This window comes from Podarcis filfolensis (assembly GCF_964270895.1).
Source record: "Podarcis filfolensis genome assembly, chromosome: 7".
In the NCBI taxonomy this organism is placed as follows: domain Eukaryota; kingdom Metazoa; phylum Chordata; class Lepidosauria; order Squamata; family Lacertidae; genus Podarcis; species Podarcis filfolensis.
The window spans coordinates 27,101,715-27,120,879 of record NC_139603.1 but is presented as its reverse complement, the minus strand read 5'-3'; the positions used below and the strand labels follow the sequence as shown (position 1 = coordinate 27,120,879).

The following is a 19,165-nucleotide window of genomic DNA, read 5'->3' as shown; positions in this document are numbered from 1 at the left end:
AACTCTGACAAATTAGGTCTGCCCCTATAGCGTTGTAAACAAAAATTGCCCTTTTCCCTTATGGGGTATCCAAGAGCCCATATAGAGTCCTTACACAGGTTCCCTATTGGTAGGAGAGAATAACAGAGGCCAACCAGAGAATATTGAGAAGCAAAGCAGCTAGTAACCTTGATCTTTATTGATCTGTTGAACAGGGTGCTCCCCTCACCCGCAGGAGAGGAGGAGGAACCCAGAAAAATGGCATGCAAGGCCTTATAAAGACTTTTGAAATTGCCACCCTGTAGATCAAGACCACCCCCAGAAACATCATACATACATCACAGAAGGGGTGTAACCTAAGACCACCTCTCAGATACATCACACCTACATCACAGAAAAGGCGGTCTAAACAGAAATTTGAATGTGTTTTTCTCCTGTCCTTGTTTATCTCCTGTCTGACAGGTTACTTTATTGGATTGCCTTGGGATCCTGGCCAATCTTTTGTAGTGATAAATACTTAGTTCCTGGGCCAGGTCACAGGCTCACACCCTATTCATATCTTAAATGTACCCTTAAGACAGGATTTGTGAGGAAAGAGACAATGGGAGGTTTCTCACTTTGACCTTGCAGAGAAAACATTTGCTCAGTTTAGGGATCAAAATGGTTCCAGGTCAGTCTTCCTGTGCTGATCTACGTAAGTGCTTGGTTGGTACACTTATGAACATTACCATATATCTAAGACCTCAAAATTCCAATCACAATAGACAAGAAAACATGAAGTAAAGGCCCATATCTCTACCAATTTGTGCCCTGCTTTCCCATTAAAAGGTATGTGTTGAATTTTGCATTCATTGCAAGACACATCAATATGACCCCCCAAGGCTGACGAAAATCCGAACTTTTTACTGCCCTCCTAAAAGGGTGAACCATGGAATAGACCCAGTGAGTTTTATGTGCTAAGGATGATAAGTTGTTGATGTAAACCAGTGCCCAGACCACATGATTCAAACTGATTTTAGCAACGCCAGTGACAAATAGATGAATTTGTCACAGTATGCTCACTGCTGCCGATAGTCTCCTGGAATGTGCATCTACAGAAGATACCGTGGGTGTGTTCTAAGGGCAAAACAACACATGACGTAGGAGATATGTGGACATCTCATATGGGGGGTTGTTTTTACTTGAGCAAAGCAACAGGGAACTCCAAATTTGATTTCAAGAGGTGTAGATGTGTGGTTAACCTTTTCCTCAGCCAACATTTCCTTTAAAATAACACCTTCTCCCCAGCTACATTCCTACCCATGGTGGGAAAAAAAAATATTGGTTCAAATGATATTTTCCCCTATGGGGGTATGAATCAGCTGGGGGCCATTTTGACTGGGAAGCTGACTGCCTTTCCTCTCCTCCCTTTGCTTAGATCGGAGTTGGATCTCCCAGCAGCAGAACAACAAATATTCATGCCTAGTTTGGTCCTCAGACATACTTCCAGTTCTTTATGAGGTGATAGCGAAGTCCAACAGGTCTGACTGGTTTCCCTCATGAACTAAATGTGTGCTTTAGAACATTTCCCAGAATGTTCTCTGTGTTGCACAGGAGTTCAGTGACCGAAGCACAGTAGATCCTTAGCGCAAGAGGATAAAAGGTTCCCCGAGGACAGGAACTTTCGTAACCGGAACAACCCTTTCTTGGTGGCAGATTATTATACAGAGGGTTGGTTTTGAGCAGAAAACAGAATCCATATTCTAGTTGGTTTGAAGTTTCTCCCTCCAGCCGACCTCACCATTTATATAAGGCTAATCCTGACACCATAAGGGTAGCACTGTGGGTTAAACCACAAAGCCTAGGACTTGCCGATCAGAAGGTCAGCGGTTTGAATCCCCGCGACGGGGTAAGCTCCTGCCAACCTAGCAGTTCCAAAGCACGTCAAAGTGCAAGTAGATAAATAGCTACCGCTCCGGCGGGAAGGTAAACGGCGTTTCTGTGCACTGCTCTGGTTCTCCAGAAGCGGCTTAGTCATGCTGGCCACATGACCCGGAAGCTGTACGCCGGCTCCCTCGGCCAATAAAGAGAGATGAACGCCACAACCCCAGAGTCGGCCACGACTGGACCTAATGGTCAGGGGTCCCTTTACCTTTACCTTAATCCTGACACCAGGATTTTTACATGCAGCTATGAGAAGGGAGTGTGTGAAAAAAATAACAGCAAGAACAGAATTAGGAGTTCAGCAAGTGCTGCGGCTTGTTATCGGACCCCACCTGATAATAATGAGCTTTACCACCATCGCTTACATCAGCAACTTTTTGTTTTTTTCTGTGTTCTAGCAGAACACTTTTCTTTTTACTGCGAGGGAAAGCTGTGTTCTGCCCTTGCAGGTCTCAGATTTGCATTGCACTCTGCAGTATTGTTTAACAGAGTAGAAGGTGCCACTCTCTTAAGGGCGGGAGAGGGATGCAAATTTGCAAAGCAACAGACTTCATTGGTGTTATGTACTAAGCTTGGATCCTAGAACAATAGGCAAGTAGGATCCTAGAATGCAACAACTGATTGGCTTGCAGGAGAAGACCAATCAGGCTCCAGGAAGAAGTTAATCAGCCTGTTAGGCTGGTAGGATCATAGAATGCAACAACTGATTGGCTTGCAGGAAAAGACCAATCAGGCTCCAGGAGGGAAGCAGAATCAGCCAATCAGATGGGACTCATTGTGTAAATAATGAATATAAAAGCATGAGGTTTGGGGGGCAATTAAATCACTGTTTTACAAGCTGTAATAAAGAGCATGAAATCACTACAGGACTCTGAGTATATTTCAATTGTGATCAAATGTTGAAAGAGAGAAATAATCTTGAGCCTATCAAAATATTGAGCATAACCACACATTTCAAGGAAATCTACCCAAACACAACCCCTCAGTTTGGAATGAATCATTGCTAATTCTATTATCTGTCTGCCAAGTGTCCAAATCACATAGCTATTCCAACTCCCTTCAGAGGGTGGATGATCCAGTTATATTCTTAAATCCTGTCTTTGAGTCCAGGTCTGGAGTCTGCCCAGTCAGAGCCTCTTGTGTAAGCCACCATGAAGATGGGCTTTTAAATAAAATAAATGGCCGATTTTTAAAATGTAGCCATTTTGTGTTCACTAGGGCTACAGTCTGGTGACTGGGACATGGCTGGCGGTGTGGTCTAAACCACCGAGCCTCTTGGGTTTGCTGATCAGAAGACTGGCAGTTCGAATCCCTGAGATGGGGTGAGCTCCCATTGCTCTGTCCCAGCTCCTGCCAACCTAGCAGTTTGAAAGCACACCAGTACAAATAGATAAATAGGTACCACTGTGGTAGGAAGGTAAACGGCATTTCCATGTGCTCTGGTTTCTGTCACGGTGTCCCATTGCACCAGAAGCGGTTTAGTCATGCTGGCCACATGACCCAGAAAGCTGTCTGCAGACAAAAGCCAGCTCCCTCGGCCTGAAAGTGAGATGAGCGCTGCAACCCCATAGTCACCTTTGACTGGACCTAACCATCCAGGAGTCCTTTACCTTTTACCTTACAGTCTGGTGCAGACTTACCTGGAAGTAAGTCCCACTGAACTCAGCGAGGCCTAGTTCTTAGTAGAATTGCAATGTAAAGCTCAGATTCAGCATTTGTTGTCAATGCCAGAGCTCCTTCCTGCGAGATTGAACAGATAAAAGTTTCACAGAGGAACTACAGAGTGCATTTCTCTCACTGCTGAATAATTAGAGAGCAGGGCTTGCCTCACAAAAAGGGATGTGGTGAAGACTCACAAAGTTTTTAAGACTTATAAAGAATTGGCCAGGTGGAGAAACCAAACAGGTAAAGAACATGGGGGAAGATATCCCTGCCCCCTCTCTTGTGAGTACAGTGGTACAGTCCTGTTTACGAAGGATTCGGTTTACGAACGCCGCAAAACCGGAAATACTGTCCTGGTTTGCGAACTTTACCTTGGTCTACGAATGGAAGCCGAATGGTGGAAGGGCACCAGCAATGGGAGGCCTCATTAGGGAAAGCGAGCCTCGGTTTAAGAACGGTTTTGGTTTATGAACAGATTTCCGGAACAGATTAAGTTCGTAAACCAAGGTACCACTGTACAGCAATGTGACTTGGAAGGAGGAACAGACGACCTCCCTGCATTTTAAGCCGCTAGTGTATACATAGCCTTACTAGGGAATAATCCTCATTGAATCCAAAGGGATTTATTTTCAAGTAAACACTGATAGGATGGTGATGTTATTCTCATAGTCACTGCACTGGATTTCAAAGTGTGCTGCAAATTTATACTGTTTGTCCTTCAGGGCACATTTGTGTATAGAAATGGCCATCCTTAGAACCTGTAATTTGTCTGACACATACAGTGAAACTTTGGGCGTTTCCAGATGATAAAAAAACTCCCTGCTCTGACACATACCCTTGACAAGCCTATTCTTTATTTGTTCATTGTTTACCATACCGAAGAAAAGATCTGAACTTTCCCTGGCTGCCATTCCCAGCAGGAGATTGCGGTTTGTTTGTGTTTCACTGTAGAGGGAATTAATGTGTTTCTGGGTTCTGATGTTTAGAGAAAGAATTCGCTTTTTTGTGTCATGTTGTCACCAGAAAACCTTTTTCCCTTTAGTTCTTCAACTGATTCAGTGGTAGGGTGTATGATTATGCATTGCCCCCTAAAGAGGAAATCTATCATTTTTATTTTTTTTAAAAAAAGAAGAAGACAGTTTTGGCGCAGTTCTGAATAAAATTTGCACATGCTAATTTGAAGAAATAGATGCCCATCTATATATAATTGCTGCAATTTGTGGGGATCTATTCCCTCTTTTGGCGGTGGTGCATATGTGGCAGGAGAGAATCAAGACTTGGTTTTCAAGAACCAAATGTTTTCCTGAAAACTTAAGTTGCTCTACCATCTACAGAAAACCACTCTTGCCTTCTTCTTTCATCTTGTGCCTAGCAGGTTGACTTGCAGTAGACCCATTTTACTATAGTGTTATATATGGAAGTGAGAGCTGGACCATAAAGAAGGCTGATCGCCGAAGAATTGATGCTTTTGAATTCTGGTGCTGGAGGAGACTCTTGAGAGTCCCAGGGACTGCAAGAAGATCAAACCTATCCATTCTGAAGGAAATCAGCCCTGAGTGCTCACTGGAAGGACAGATCCTGAAGCTGAGGCTCCAATACTTTGGCCACCTCATGAGAAGAGAAGACTCCCTGGAAAAGACCCTGATGTTGGGAAAGATTGAGGGCACAAGGAGAAGGGGACGACAGAGGACAAGATGGTTGGGTAGTGTTCTCGAAGCTACCAGCATGAATTTGACCAAACTGCAGGAGGCAGTGGAAGACTGTGCCTGGTGTGCTCTGGTCCATGGGGTCACGAAGAGTCAGACATGACTAAACGACTAAACAACAACAGTGATATATATATATATATATATATATATATATATATATATATATGGAGTAACAAAGGATGGGGGGACCCACTACTTGCATTTACATCATCATAGGACTGGGTAAATGAACATAGCAGGCAGCAGTGAATTTTTAGCAACTGATAATAGTTGAAGGGGGGGGTGTACACAGGCAGTAATTGCTGTTGCAAGAGCAGGGATTTGTCCCTATTTTTATCTGCTGAAATGTTGGAGGGTGTGACACCCTCACCTAGCAACCATCAACACACTGCATTATCACTCCTAGGTTAGATCCGTACAAGAGCACTTAGGAATTGTTGGGTGGAATCTAAATGGTACCTTTATTCTCCTTGTAAGGCTTTCTGGTAAGAGTGGGGAAGGGAAGGCATTTTGCTGATGCCTGTCAGGAGTCCAGGTGCCCATCTTAATAATACAGTAAGCATAGGTAATTGAAAAGGAGGATTTATTGCAAAAACAAACAGAAAGTTCCGGACAACTCTGACAAAGCTTCTGACATCACTAGTCAAGATGACCCTTCTGAAGACTCTTTCCTGTGTCAGCAGAAGATATTGAACTTATGACCCTTATGTCTCTTGTTTTGTTTCCTATCTAGCAGCCCTCCCATTCGCCGACTCTTCAGACTTAATGGATGAGCTCCAACCTCTTCCTGTTCTGAGAGGCTGTCTCTGAATCTATTTGCTCCTATTTATGCTTCCTGCGAGCTTTGGCTGCATTCTAGCTACAGCCTTATCAATCTGCCCATCAAGGTCAGGAAGAGCCGGCTCTTCCCTGCCTGACTAACATCTAAGCCTCTCTGTTCCTGGCTGCTTTCTGCAGTTGGCTGCAAACCTTTGCTTGGAGCTGGCTCGTTCCTGACAATGCCCCTCCTCCTGCAACACCAAGCAGCTCCCCTCCCCCCATGAGAGTTGAACAAATTCCTGAGCAGGGTGGAAGGTGGCATGGGGGGACTGCACAGGGAAGGGAGAATCCCCTCCATTCCTCTTCTGCTGTGTCTAAATCCTGTGCAAACAAGTAAGGTCACAAATTGGATTTGGCCAATTGTTGTTGTTACTCTGCCATCCTGTCTTGCTCCTTACTTTTTCACATTCAGATTATTAGGCATGCAATCCTATATACATTTACCAAGGAGTCGGAGAGACTTCTGAGTAAACATGCATAGAGTTGAGCTTCAAGGGTATATTCAGGGCAGGGGTGGATTTAGGAGAGAACAACCGGTTCACCTGCATTGGGTACTGAAACAATGACTTAGAATGGAAGGAGAGAGGCAGTGGGTGCTGGATTTTGCCACTGAAATATGAAAGCCCATAACACCGAGTAAGTTGGCATTCAGGCTACTGATTGGCTACCCCTGCTTTCTCATATGTGGTTTCTTGTACCCAAGAATGCCTAGGAACTGGAGCAACCAGACCAGGTTGATGGTAACTTTCCCTCTGAAAAGAGTGTTCTTAGAGTTGGTTCACGTCTGTAGCAATATCTCTCAGTTTATCAACTGAGTGCAGTGCATTTGACGGCTTGCTACTAAATGACTCCATTGAAAGCCTTGTACTGAAAGCCAACAGTAGTTCTATCTGTAGTGTTATATCTGCAGTCTTCCACTCAAAAGTCAACCCATGATGCTGCTGTCGTCAAGTTATGAAGAAGATGTATGGGTGAGGCAGCCCTGTGTCTCTCCCTGTGTCATTTTCCTGGTTCAGGTTTTCATTCATTCATTCCCTTAGGAGAGGTAAAGGAAGGTGTTGGTGGCGGCCCTTTCTGGCCTCACAAGCCATTGCAAGAAAATAATTATCATTCCCCCACAAAAAATGGCATGGCTGTTTTTTCCCCAGTCAGCACTGATGTAAAGGAGACAAACAGCTTTGTCCAAAGTGACCCATCACATTAAGTTTGTGCAATTTCTTTCTATACACCTACCCAATAAACAGCGAATGAGCGAGATCCCCAAGTGTGAAAGCTGCCCGTGAGTCAAAAGTTTTAGCCTGGCAGATCCTGTCTCTCTCTGTCAGGTCTTTTCTCCTAATGTGTGAAAGGGTATTTCCTGCTGACTCACCTCCAGCCGATCCCTTTATGCAAGCAAACATAAAAGAATAATCCACATGGAAGATAAGATACACTCTGAGTCACTGGTTATGGGAAAAAACTCCCCCCCCCCATTTGTTACTATGGGTTGAAAACAACCAATACTTGGTGTAGATCCATTAAAACCAATGGATTTAAGTTAGCCATGGCTAGCTTAAGTCCATTGAGTTCAATGGGTCTCTTCTGAGTACAAGTGCCTCCAGAGCATCAGTGTTTTGCAGAAGGTGTTCAAATGCATACTGGAATGGAAACCCACCAGAGCACAACACATAACTTTTAAAAACAACAATAGACTTTTTGCAGTTTGGAAATACATTGGAAATACATTGGAAAATGTAGGATGAACGGCTAATGGAAAGATGTGTAAACACTCCACTAATAAATCAAGATGAATGCTCATTGTCATATAACTTCCTTGTAAACAAATCAGTGTAAATGCTTAATAAAGACCAGCTGTAGTCTAACCACTATCTATGCTTTGATTGGTAGTTAATTGTATAGGGCCATCGGTGTACATCACATGTTAGATCATAGATTGATCCCTATTCTAAAGAACTTTTGGACTAAAGAAATGTGTTTAGTCTGTGCCCTGGTCCAAGAACTGTTGGGTCAATAGGATTAGCAAACACACTTGAAATCTAATTATGCATTCAATGTGCATACCAGGTTTCCTTGCTTTTATCTTCATTGGTTGAAAATTTACAATGAGAGAAAGAGAGCTATGGCAGAATACAACACAAAAACCTGGAAGTTGAACTTGAAACCAGAAGGCTGGAGGGATATGTTTTACTACAACTATCATCATCCCTGATGACTGGGGCAAACCAGCCAAATGGGTGGAATAATAATAATAATAATAATAATAATAATAATAATAATAATATAATTAGCAATGCTTGCTGGGGCTGCAGTAGTCTGCAATGTCTGTAGGGTACCACCAGACAATGTCTGGACTGTACCACAATGGCTGGAGCAATCCCTGTCTCTGAGTCTAACCCACCTCACAGGGTTGTTTGAAGGATCAAAATCGGGAGTACCATGTATGTTGCCTTTTGCTAGTTGGAGGAAAGATGGAATAGAAATGTAACAAACACACAAACCAAGAGATGTGTTGCAGGCCACAACTTATGGATAGTGACCTACATTCAGACTGATGGGTCTCCAGTTGCACAGCCTTGCTTTATCCCCTGGATCTGCTCATCAGGCCAGGTTTTTTTTAATGTCTACATTTGGCAACCTAATCTGTGTATGCATTGAGGAAGCGGGAGAGGTAGAAGGAGAAGGATGTCTCTGCAGTGGTACCTCGAGTTAAGAACTTACCGTATTTTTTGCACCATAACACTCACTTTTTTCCTCCTAAAAAGTAAGGGGAAATGTCTGTGCGTGTTATGGAGGGAATGCCTACGGGTGGCATGCCTACGGATTTTCTTCCTCTAAAAACTACGTGCGTGTTATGGTCGGGTGCGTGTTATAGAGCGAAAAATACGGTAATTCATTCTAGAGGTCTGTTCTTAACCTGAAACTGTTCTTAACCTGAGGTACCACTTTAGCTAATGGGGCCTCCTGCTGCCACTGTGCCACCACCATGCGATTTCTGTTCTCATCCTGAAGCAAAGTTCTTAACCCAAGGTACTATTTCTGGGTTAGCGGAGTTTGTAACCTGAAGTGTCTGTAACCTGAGGTAGCACTGTACTACTCTTGGATTTCGCCCTCAGCCATTCCTGTCTTTTAAAATAAAATCAACATCCCTGTGCACTGTACTTCTTTCAGGCACAAATAGAACACCACAGCATGAATCGCCACACTTTTGCCACGACAACTGCCTTGCGGGGGAAAAATATGACACCTTCAACTAAAGCCTAAAATGACAGAGACAAAGAGATTGACTCATGCTGGCAGATGGTTTAGATTTGTATTTGCAACCATGAAAAGGTTGTAATAATTCAGTTTGTGTGTTTTGTGCTGTCATCTTGAATGAGTTTGCTACTTCTTTTTTGCACTTGCACTTTTTGACTTTGCTCCAGAGTAGTTCTTCCTTGCTCTCTCCTCCTTCAGTGAGGAGGTTGCCACAGCCTTTACAGGGGCGGTTTTGTTTGTGAATGAGAGAGCAATTTAGCCTTTTGTAATTACCACTTTGTGCAGGATAAGGACGAATCATGAGGACGCAAAATCAAACACACAGGCTGAAATTGGTACTTCCAAAACAACTGAGGATGTAATGGATCGATGTCGGAGGAAGAGAGCAAGAGTGCAGTAGACCTGGGATAACATTTAACCTAATCATGCACTGGGGCTCCATTTCTAGAATTTCCCCCCACCACATGGTGGGAGTGCCACTAGTGAAAAAATACTGTTTGTCAGTCTTCAACCAATAGTGGCTCCTGCCACCAACTGAAGACCAAAGCAACAGCAGCTTCTGTCTCACTTTCACAGAATGCAAGATCAATAACGCGAAGACCAGCCCTATGAATGTCCACTCAGGAGCTGCTCAAATTGAACTGAGTGAGACTTAGTCTCAAGTACAGACCTAAAGGACTGAAGAAGAAGAAGAGTTTGGATTTGATATCCCGCTTTATCACTACCCTAAGGAGTCTCAAAGCGGCTAACATTCTCCTTTCCCTCCCTCCCCCACAACAAACACTCTGTGAGGTGAGTGGGGCTGAGAGACTTCAAAGAAGTGTGACTGGCCCAAGATCACCCAGCAGCTGCATGTGGAGGAGCGGAGACGCGAACCCAGTTCCCCAGATTACGAGTCCACCGCTCTTAACCACTACACCACAGTGCAGCGTTCATGGTTACTTAAGACTCACTTCTGAATATACAGTGGTACCTCGGGTTACATACGCTTCAGGTTACATACGCTTCAGGTTACAGATTCCACTAACCCAGAAATAGTAACCTCGGGCTAAGAACTTTACTTCAGGATGAGAACAGAAATCGCGTGGCGGCAGCAGGAGACCCCATTAGCTAAAGTGGTACCTCAGGTTAAGAACAGTTTCAGGTTAAGAACAGACCTCTAGAACGAATTAAGTTCTTAACCCAAGGTACCACTGTACAAGCAATCAGATTGATTTAGGACATACGCAGGAGGAGAAATATTTTAATCCAGTACTGCAGTGTGCGCCCAGTAAGGTTTTATTCAGAAGCTCTACCTTCCAACAGCATTACTGAAACATCTGCTGAAGAATAAGAGAGCTGTCATCTCAACCTCTCTGGCTCCTGCAATGTGCTGGGAATGTCTGTGCCAGCTCTACTGCCTTTGCGCACAGAGCCTCCTTCTGTGTCCCTTACCTTTCCCTCCCTCAAAGATCAGGCCACAGAATGCTTTGTTTCCCTATTGAGCTTTGTGCAGAAAGAAAAAAGCCACCCAGTGCGGCAGACATGGGGAAAGAATGAAGCCTGTTGATAACGGAGGAGGCATGTGGGGCTCTTCTGATCGGCTGTCTGGTCTAGTGGATTGCATCTGAGCTGTGCCCTTCAGTTTGACACCCCGCTGGGCCATGCGCCTTCCCCCAGATCATGGTGAGCAGGGGGCCCTCCAGAAAGTCCTCTTTAATGCACATTCATTATGATTTGTGCTCATTATGTTGTCAAGGCGGCCATATTGAGCAAGCTTGTTTTCTCCTGCTCTGGAGGGTAATTTATTATTATTATTATTATTATTATTATTATTATTATTAATTTATTTATACCCCGCCCATCTGGCTGAGTTTCCCCAGCCACTCTGGGCGGCTCCCAATTGAGTGATAAAAACAACACAGCATTAAATATTAAAAACTTCCCTAAACTGGGCTGCCCTCAGATGTCTTTTAAAAATAAGATAGCTGCTTATTTCCTTGATATCTGTTGGGAGGGCGTTCCACAGGGCGGGCACCACTACTGAGAAGGCCCTCTCTGTCTGGTTCCCTGTAACCTCACTTCTCGCAATGAGGGAACCACCAGAAGGCCCTCAGCGCTGGATCTCAGTGTCCAGGCTGAACGATGGGGGTAGAGACGCTCCTTCAGGTATACAGGACTGAGGCCGTTTAGGACTTTCAAGGTCAGCACCAATACTTTGAATTGTGCTCGGAAACATACTGGGAGCCAATGCAGATCTCTCAGGACTGGTGTTATGTGGTCCCAGTGGCCACTCCCAGTCACCAGTCTAGCTACTGCATTCTGGATTAATTGCAATTTCTGGCTCACCTTCAAAGGTAGCCCCACGTAGAGCGCATTGCAGTAGTCCAAGCGGGTAGGACTTGAACCAACGGCTTCATGTTACAAGAAAGGAGATTCTGACTAAACATCAGGGAAGAACTTTCAGACAGGAAGAGCTGTACGACAGTTGAATTGTCTCCCTTGGGCACTGGCGGAGGAAGGGGGTGGGGTGAGCGGTCTGCTCCGGGTACCATCCCAGGTGGGGTGCCATCGCGCCTGCCCCCCGGACATGCACCGTGCACCACTGGGACGTGTGCCAGGCACCACGCCCCGCGAGCAGCACACCGTGCCCTGCGGGCAGCATGCCAACCACGCCCCTGCCTGTTCTCTGCTCCCAGTGCCAGATCATGCAGCTCTGCCACTGCCCTCAGGAGGTCATGGACTCTCCTTCCTTGGAGATTTTTAAGCAGAGGTTGGATGGCCATCTGTCATGGAAGCTTTAGCTGAGATTCCTGAGTTGCAGGGGGTTGGACTAGATGACCGTTGGGGTCCCTTCCAATTCTACAATTCTATGATTCTATTATATGTGGTTCTGTCTACAATGCTATTTCAGCCTGCAGAAGTTGCAGGCCAGTCATACGGCTTCTTTTCCAATCATTGCTTATCTTGTAACTGCCTACTGAAATCATGTAATTTTCTCAGGGGTGCGTATGCATGCACTACAGCAGGGGTCAGCAAACTTACCATGCCTTGGGCCGGTGTCTCCAGCGCCGATTGCGCAGCGGGCCAGAGGGCAGGGGAGCGTGTGCCCATATGTGTGCACATACGCTATTTCCAGCGCACTTCCAGGTCAGAGGAGCACCGGAAATAGCTTGTGCGCATGTGCATGGGCCTTCTCCGACCTGGATGTGCACCAGAAATAACACTTGTGCATGCGCAAATAATGCTTGCGCATGCGCACAAGCTATTTCTGATGCTCCTCCGACCCAGAAGTGGGCAGCTGCGCAGCACAGCACTGGTAACAGTGGGCAGCGGGGGTCGCTGCGGGCCTTAGTTTGGGGACCCCTGCACTACATCACATCCGGACAGCCTTTCCGGACAGCAGTAGTATGGTAACATTGGAACTGCATTGCATCTCCAACCAACAAGACAAAGAATCAATAAAACAGAATGAATCCACCACTAATGCACTATTATTGCATCAATAATAGTAAACCTCTACTCTGGAGGGACCCAAAGCTTGATTTGTTTGCAGAGAGATTAGATGAGCTCGGCTTTTTAACGAGCATTCTTCCTGATTTCTTTGTGAGGAGATCAGATGGCATTGTGTCAAGCAACTGCAGTTCCACACTGTCCAGGGCATTTCCCTGTCACTTTCCTTACAGCAAAAATAAAAATAAAAATCTTTGGGGGAAGCAAGAGTGCTTTGCTGCAGCTCCAGTTCAGTCTGCTTGAATTGTGTAGCCTGGGTTTGTCCAAAATAGGGAGAGTCTGGAAGCATGATGGCATGCTGCAGGGAAAACCCGAGGAAAACACCAGCCTGGAGCGGTGCCAAGTTACAGGCTCAGCTCTAGCTCCTGCAATTTGCCGCGTTCAGCTTTCTAAGCTGCCTGCGACAAACTTGAGCAGATGAAAACAATATAGATGGTGGGTCAAATTACACATGACACATAGCCGTGCAATTCCCTTCCCCCCTCCAAACACTTTTTATAAAACACTTTTTATGAACTTTGAAGAATGGGATTGAGAGTGGGAAGTGACTAGAGGAAGGAGTTTAATTCTTCCTGTTATTTGGCTGCTCAAAATGTCCCACTCCCCATTTTCCTACCCCTGCAAGGTGGGGGGAGATACAGCCAGAGGGCAGGAAAGTTGCTTGCATGCTTATTAAATTTTGTGTAGACATGAGGTGGGAAGGAAAAGTATGAGGCGACCCCTTTCCCTTAGTGTCTCATTATGCTCTCAACAGCAGCCTCCAGGACTGCTTTGCAGTTTTAAAAAACTTGGGAAGACTCACACGACTCAGCACCCCACAAGTAGCTTTAATTGCAAAATTCAATGTATGCCAGATTAATGTATCTATACCAGCCTGGTGGTGGCTTCTGGCTGTTTTGGAATACGACTCCCATCAGTCTGTCCAAAACATCTGGTGGGTACCGTATTGGAGAAGGCTGAATTATGATTCATGACATCTCTGCCTGTTCAGATTCAATGAACAATAAATAACTGTTGGCTATTGGTCTTTGGAAACTTAGACTGTACTAAAATATAACATTTAACCACATTACCTGAAATTGGTTTGGGAATTAATATTACTGAGATGCCTAGCGAAATATTTTCTAAATGTGCATATGGCTTCTTCTTCTTTTATTTGCATGTATGCTCATCTTAGAATATAATATTGCTTCTTGACTTAAAAGTATTCAATATCCATCCTGATTCACTTGCACAAAACTTAGTGCTGGATCGACTATGCCTGGTATTTCCTGAGCATTTGTTTACAGGGCACTTATCTGACACTGAGCAATCATCTTGATTTGCTCGCAGGGCATTTATATAACTTTTTGTTGATCTTTCATTCATCCCATACTTTTAAATGCATTTCCCCACCACTTTCTGAACCAGAAAAAGTATGCTTTGTTTGTTTTAAGTGGGTTTATTCTGCTAGGTGACAGAGCACTTCAATCCACTTTAAATGTGCAAACCTGAAGGTCTGGTATGTGCTTGATTCCATCCAGCAAAATACAGACAGCTTGGAGGCACTGCCAAACTACTCTGATTTCAGAAAGAGGGAGAAGAAACACATCCTGTTTCCATGGCTTAGGCCCTTAGCCTATGCAACAGCAGCCAGACAAGTATGGTTAGTGTAACCCACAGAACAGGATCCCTACATTTACAGCTGATGCATCCCCCCAAAATTCATAGATGCTTAGAACTGTAGTGTTGGAAGGGATCACCTCGTAGTCCAAACTCCTTGCAATGCAGGAATATGTAGGTGGCCCATGTTTGGATTGAACACACGACCTTGGCGTTATCAGCACCCTGCTCTAATCAACTGAGCTAACCCCATAATACTTCCCATAGGAAATCAAAATGCTTGTTTACAAAGCTGTTGTACCACCAACCTTACTGCATGCTTGTGAAACATGGACCACTTATAAATACCATCTCCAACTCCTCGAAAGATTCCATCAATGGTGTCTCCAAACATTTTTACACATCACTTGGGAAGACAGACAAACTAATGCCAGTGTATTGGAAAAAGCAAATATCACCAGTGTCGAAGCAATGATTCTTCAACATTAACTTCGTTGGACCGGTCATGTTGTGCGGATACCTGATTATTGTCTTCCAAAGCAACTACTTTATTCCGAACTTATAAATGGAAAGCATAAAGCTGGTGATCAACAAAAGAGGTTTAAAGACTGTCTCAAGGCAAATCTAAAAAAATGTAGTATAAACACCGACAACTGGGAAACACTGGCCTGTGAGCGCTCCAATTGGAGAACAGCCTTTACCGAAGGTGTCATGGGCTTTGAAGACACTTGAATGCAGGACGAAAGGAAGAAACGTGCTAAGAGGAAGGCACGCTTGACAAATCCACACCGTGATCAGCTCCTGCCCGGAAACCAATGTCCCCACTGTGGAAGGACATGTGGGTCCAGAATTGGCCTCCACAGTCACTTAAGGACTTACTGTTAAGACTGTGTTCATGGAAGACAATCTTACTCGGCTACGAGTAATCGCCAAAGAAGAAGAACTTCCCAAGTTGCCAGTTGTGTGCTACCATGCTGAACCAGAAGCATAGGATGCCAGGTCTTAGTTATCTCTTTTTGCTCTCCAGGATCCAACCTTGGAACTTGCTGAGGCAGAGGTTTCAGGGTGTCAGAGCAATGGGAGTTTTTTGGTACCTGTCATTAGACACTGCTTTGTCAGCACCGCCGTTTTCCTGCTCTGCTGACTCTTACTCCTATTATTAGATATCTTTTTCTACCCGGCGTCCTTTCAGAGAGAAATATCAAAGAGGTATTTGTCTCCCTGGGGTGTATAGCATATCTTGTTGTTGTACCACAGACAGTTGGCTAAGTTCACAGCCTCAGCAGAATTGTACAATTACACTGACTCTTAAGTTAATTTATCTGAAGCCTCGTTGAAATTAACAGGGCACTGGGCAAGTCAATCATCATGACTTCACCTAAATCCCATTGGAACTAAGGGCAACTAAGTCTGGATCCAACCCAAAGGTTTGTGTTTTTTTGTCCCGTCCCCCCAAGTTTCAAAAAGAAAAAACTATTTTTTTACACACACACACACACACACACACACACACAAAACCAGACTTGTTTACATTAAACCATAGTCCATTTCAGTACATTTATGGGGTTCTCTAAACCCCTGGACTTCCCTCCCCCCCTCCCAGGTTCCAAAATTTATCTTCCTTTTTAAACTGCATCTGATTGCATTTATCCAAATTATTGTACTTCAGTCTTATCCTTTGCTATTATAAATTACAAGCGCTATGTCAATCCTGCTAACGTTTTTAAGATTTTTACAGTGTTCTTTAATATACTCTATAAAATTATGCCATTCTCTATTAAATTTGTTATCCTCTTGGTGCCTGATCTTCCTGGCCAGCCTTGCCATCTCCGCATAGTCCATCATCTTCATTATCCATTCTTCTTTTGATGGGGCTCTTTCTTCTTTCCATCCCTGGGCAAATGGATCCAACCCAAAGTTAATACTCTGCTCTTCTCCCTCTGCCCAAAGTTTTGAACTCTGCATAAGAAGCAAAATTAGTTTCTGGCAACTCTTAACTTTCAGCAACCTGTGGTTGCAAACAAAATACTGAGTTGGTGCCTCCCAAATTCTGGATGGCTGCACCACCGTTTGCTGTATTTTCTCTCTCCCAAGGGGCAGAGAATACTGCAAAGAGGCAGTGGCATGAGAAGGCAAAACTGTAGAAAGGGCATCAAGCCCCTTGACGGTTGTCTTGAATTCAATTTAGTCTGCATTTAAAGGCAAACCTACCTAGATTGCATTTTCCAAAACAATGTACAAACCAAAACACAGCCCCCCTTTGAAATCTGCACTTCTCCGAGATTTGTAATGCAGTCCTCCAGCTGAGTAATGCGTACAAAAATGCATATACTAGGGTAGAGTGTGCTACACTTGACACTAATTATTTTTGCTTACAGTCTTACTGACAGCAACCCTGACACTCTCATGGCAACAACTTCTAAAGAACTTCATGCCGTGGATAGATTGCTGAAACCGGGTTCATCTTCTCCGTCGCTATCGCTAGGGAAGAGATCAGGAAATTGCACAGGTGTCTTTCTTTGAGATGAAGGGCTATTGGCAAATCCACACCATGATCACCTGCTGCCCAGAAACCAATGTCCCCACTGTGGAAGGAAGTGTGGATCCAGAATTGGCCTCCACCGTCACTTATGGACTCATTGTTAAAACTGTGTTTATGGAAGACAATCTTACTCGGCTACAAGAGATCTCCAAAGAAGAAGCAGCAGGTGGGAGGACTTTGGTAATCTTTCAGAATATGGTGCCCTTCGTGAGGGCAAAATTTGGCACCCCCAAATGGATCTTCTCAATCATGTATCTTCTCAGTTTTGCACCCCCTTGGCTCAGCACCCTGTCCAGGGGAACGGCCCTCCATCAGGTGCTGAGTATTATTGTGTCAGGGACATGGGTGGCGCTGTGGGTTAAACCACAGAGCCTAGGACTTGCCGATCAGAAGGTCGGTGGTTCGAATCCCCGCGACAGAGTGAGCTCCCGTTGCTCGGTCCCTGCTCCTGCCCACCTAGCAGTTTGAAAGCACGTCAAAGTGCAAGTAGATTAATAGGTACCGGTGCAGCAGGAAGGTAAACGGCGTTTCCGTGTGCTGCTCTGGTTCGCCAGAAGCAGCTTAGTTATGCTGGCCACATGACCCGGAAGCTGTACGCCAGATCCCTTGGCCTATAAAGCGAGATGAGCGCTGCAAGCCCAGAGTCAGCCACGACTGGACCTAATGGTCAGGGGTCCCTTTACCTTTACCTTACTATTGTGTCAGGGACTGGCTGGATGAGGAAGAGTGGTGAGAGCCGTCTGCCCAAGAGGGCACAGAAGACAACAACTTAGATCCCGGATCCTGGTGGTGGGACACAGAACAGCAGTCTGCAGAAGAGATGAGCTGGGAGATGCTAGAAGCAGAGGGTTTGAGCGATCAAGAGTCAGGAGTAGGGGGCCTTTCCCGGACATTGTTAAAGGTTGAGAGTCACAGTGTGAATGCAGATTCAGACAGAGAGGAGTCAGAGTTTGCCCTGGCTACCCAGCAGCAGGCCAGTCCCAGTCCTGCTGGCTCTCCTCCCCCTCTGTCACCCCACTCGAGGAGAGTCCTGCACATTGCTGAGCCAGACAGGCCCAGAGGAGGAGCTCACCACTTCGACACAGCCTTCATCTGCTTCGGGAGATCCGCTTCGAGAGATCTGCTTCATCTGCTTCGAGAGATCCAGAGTGAAAGAGTATAGGGGAAGGGGAAGAGCTAGTAGCTTCAGCAGTGTCTCAGCTGGCTTAAGACGGACCAGAGAACTCTCCTGTGTTATTTTCTGTGAATAAAGAGCTAACTGCGTTCTGTGCCATGTGTGCATGTGTGTGTGTGCCTGCCCTGTGGTTGTCCTGGCTTGCTTGACAGCTCCTTGACATACTGGCATGAGTGGGACCTGTTTCCAAAGCTTGCTGCAGTGCCCACAGGGTGGTTCACAATGCAAATGCAGAGGAAAGGATTAATTGTTTATTGCTGAATAAAGACAAAAATTATGACATAATTGCAAGTGATGCAATTAGCATATTGCTCAGTTAGGCCGTGTGCATGTGTGCATGTGTGTTGCCCTGACTAAACTCCTGGTTCCCAGCTTACTTCTGGCAGCTGGCCAGGGTTTCCCCTTGGCACTGTTCTGCCACCCTATTCTTCGGCAGGCATAAACCACACCTGACCTACATTACGTCCCTGCCTATTAGGCTGGTTCAGCTGCCTAGCTGGGCTGGGAACAGCAGCAGGAGATGACAGGAAGAACAGGAATTCTGCAGATAGGAGATCTGCCTGGCCCTGGACAGAATGATACAAGTATGCAGCAGCTGTTGTACAAGACTTCACTTTGCAAATGTGCCATATGGATCTTAACAGGGTGTAGGTTCCTGGCGTAACAGCTGGCTAAACTCTCTGTCATTTAAGCTGCAGTAGGATAGAGCACTTCCCCTCCCTCCTGCTCCATGGCTTTGTACACAAGTACCTCTAAAGCACATTTGCAACTAACTAACCCCAGTTTGTTAAAGGTTGCTGGGAATTGTAACTCTGTGAGGGGTAAAATTCTTTGAGGGAAGGAATGTGCTTTGAATGTGCTTTAGAGGTATACCATGTACACAGCCAGATCGTGAAGCTGAGGCTCCAATACTTTGGCCACCTCATGAGAAGAGAAGACTCCCTGGAAAAGACCCTGCTGTTGGGAAAGATTGAGGGCACAAGGAGAAGGGGACGACAGAGGACGAGA

General features: G+C 45.2%; 1 long non-coding RNA gene across 1 annotated transcript; it reads right to left on the bottom strand.

The window, feature by feature from the left end:
- Positions 1–5,839: 5,839 nt before the first annotated feature.
- LOC310766899 lies at positions 5,840–7,593 on the bottom strand. The gene is made up of 2 exons (XR_014550512.1): positions 7,326–7,593; positions 5,840–7,127 (listed from the first exon to the last, which is right to left on the bottom strand). It is a non-coding gene; the product is annotated as an uncharacterized lncRNA (long non-coding RNA).
- Between the last annotated feature and the right edge of the window lie 11,572 nt (positions 7,594–19,165).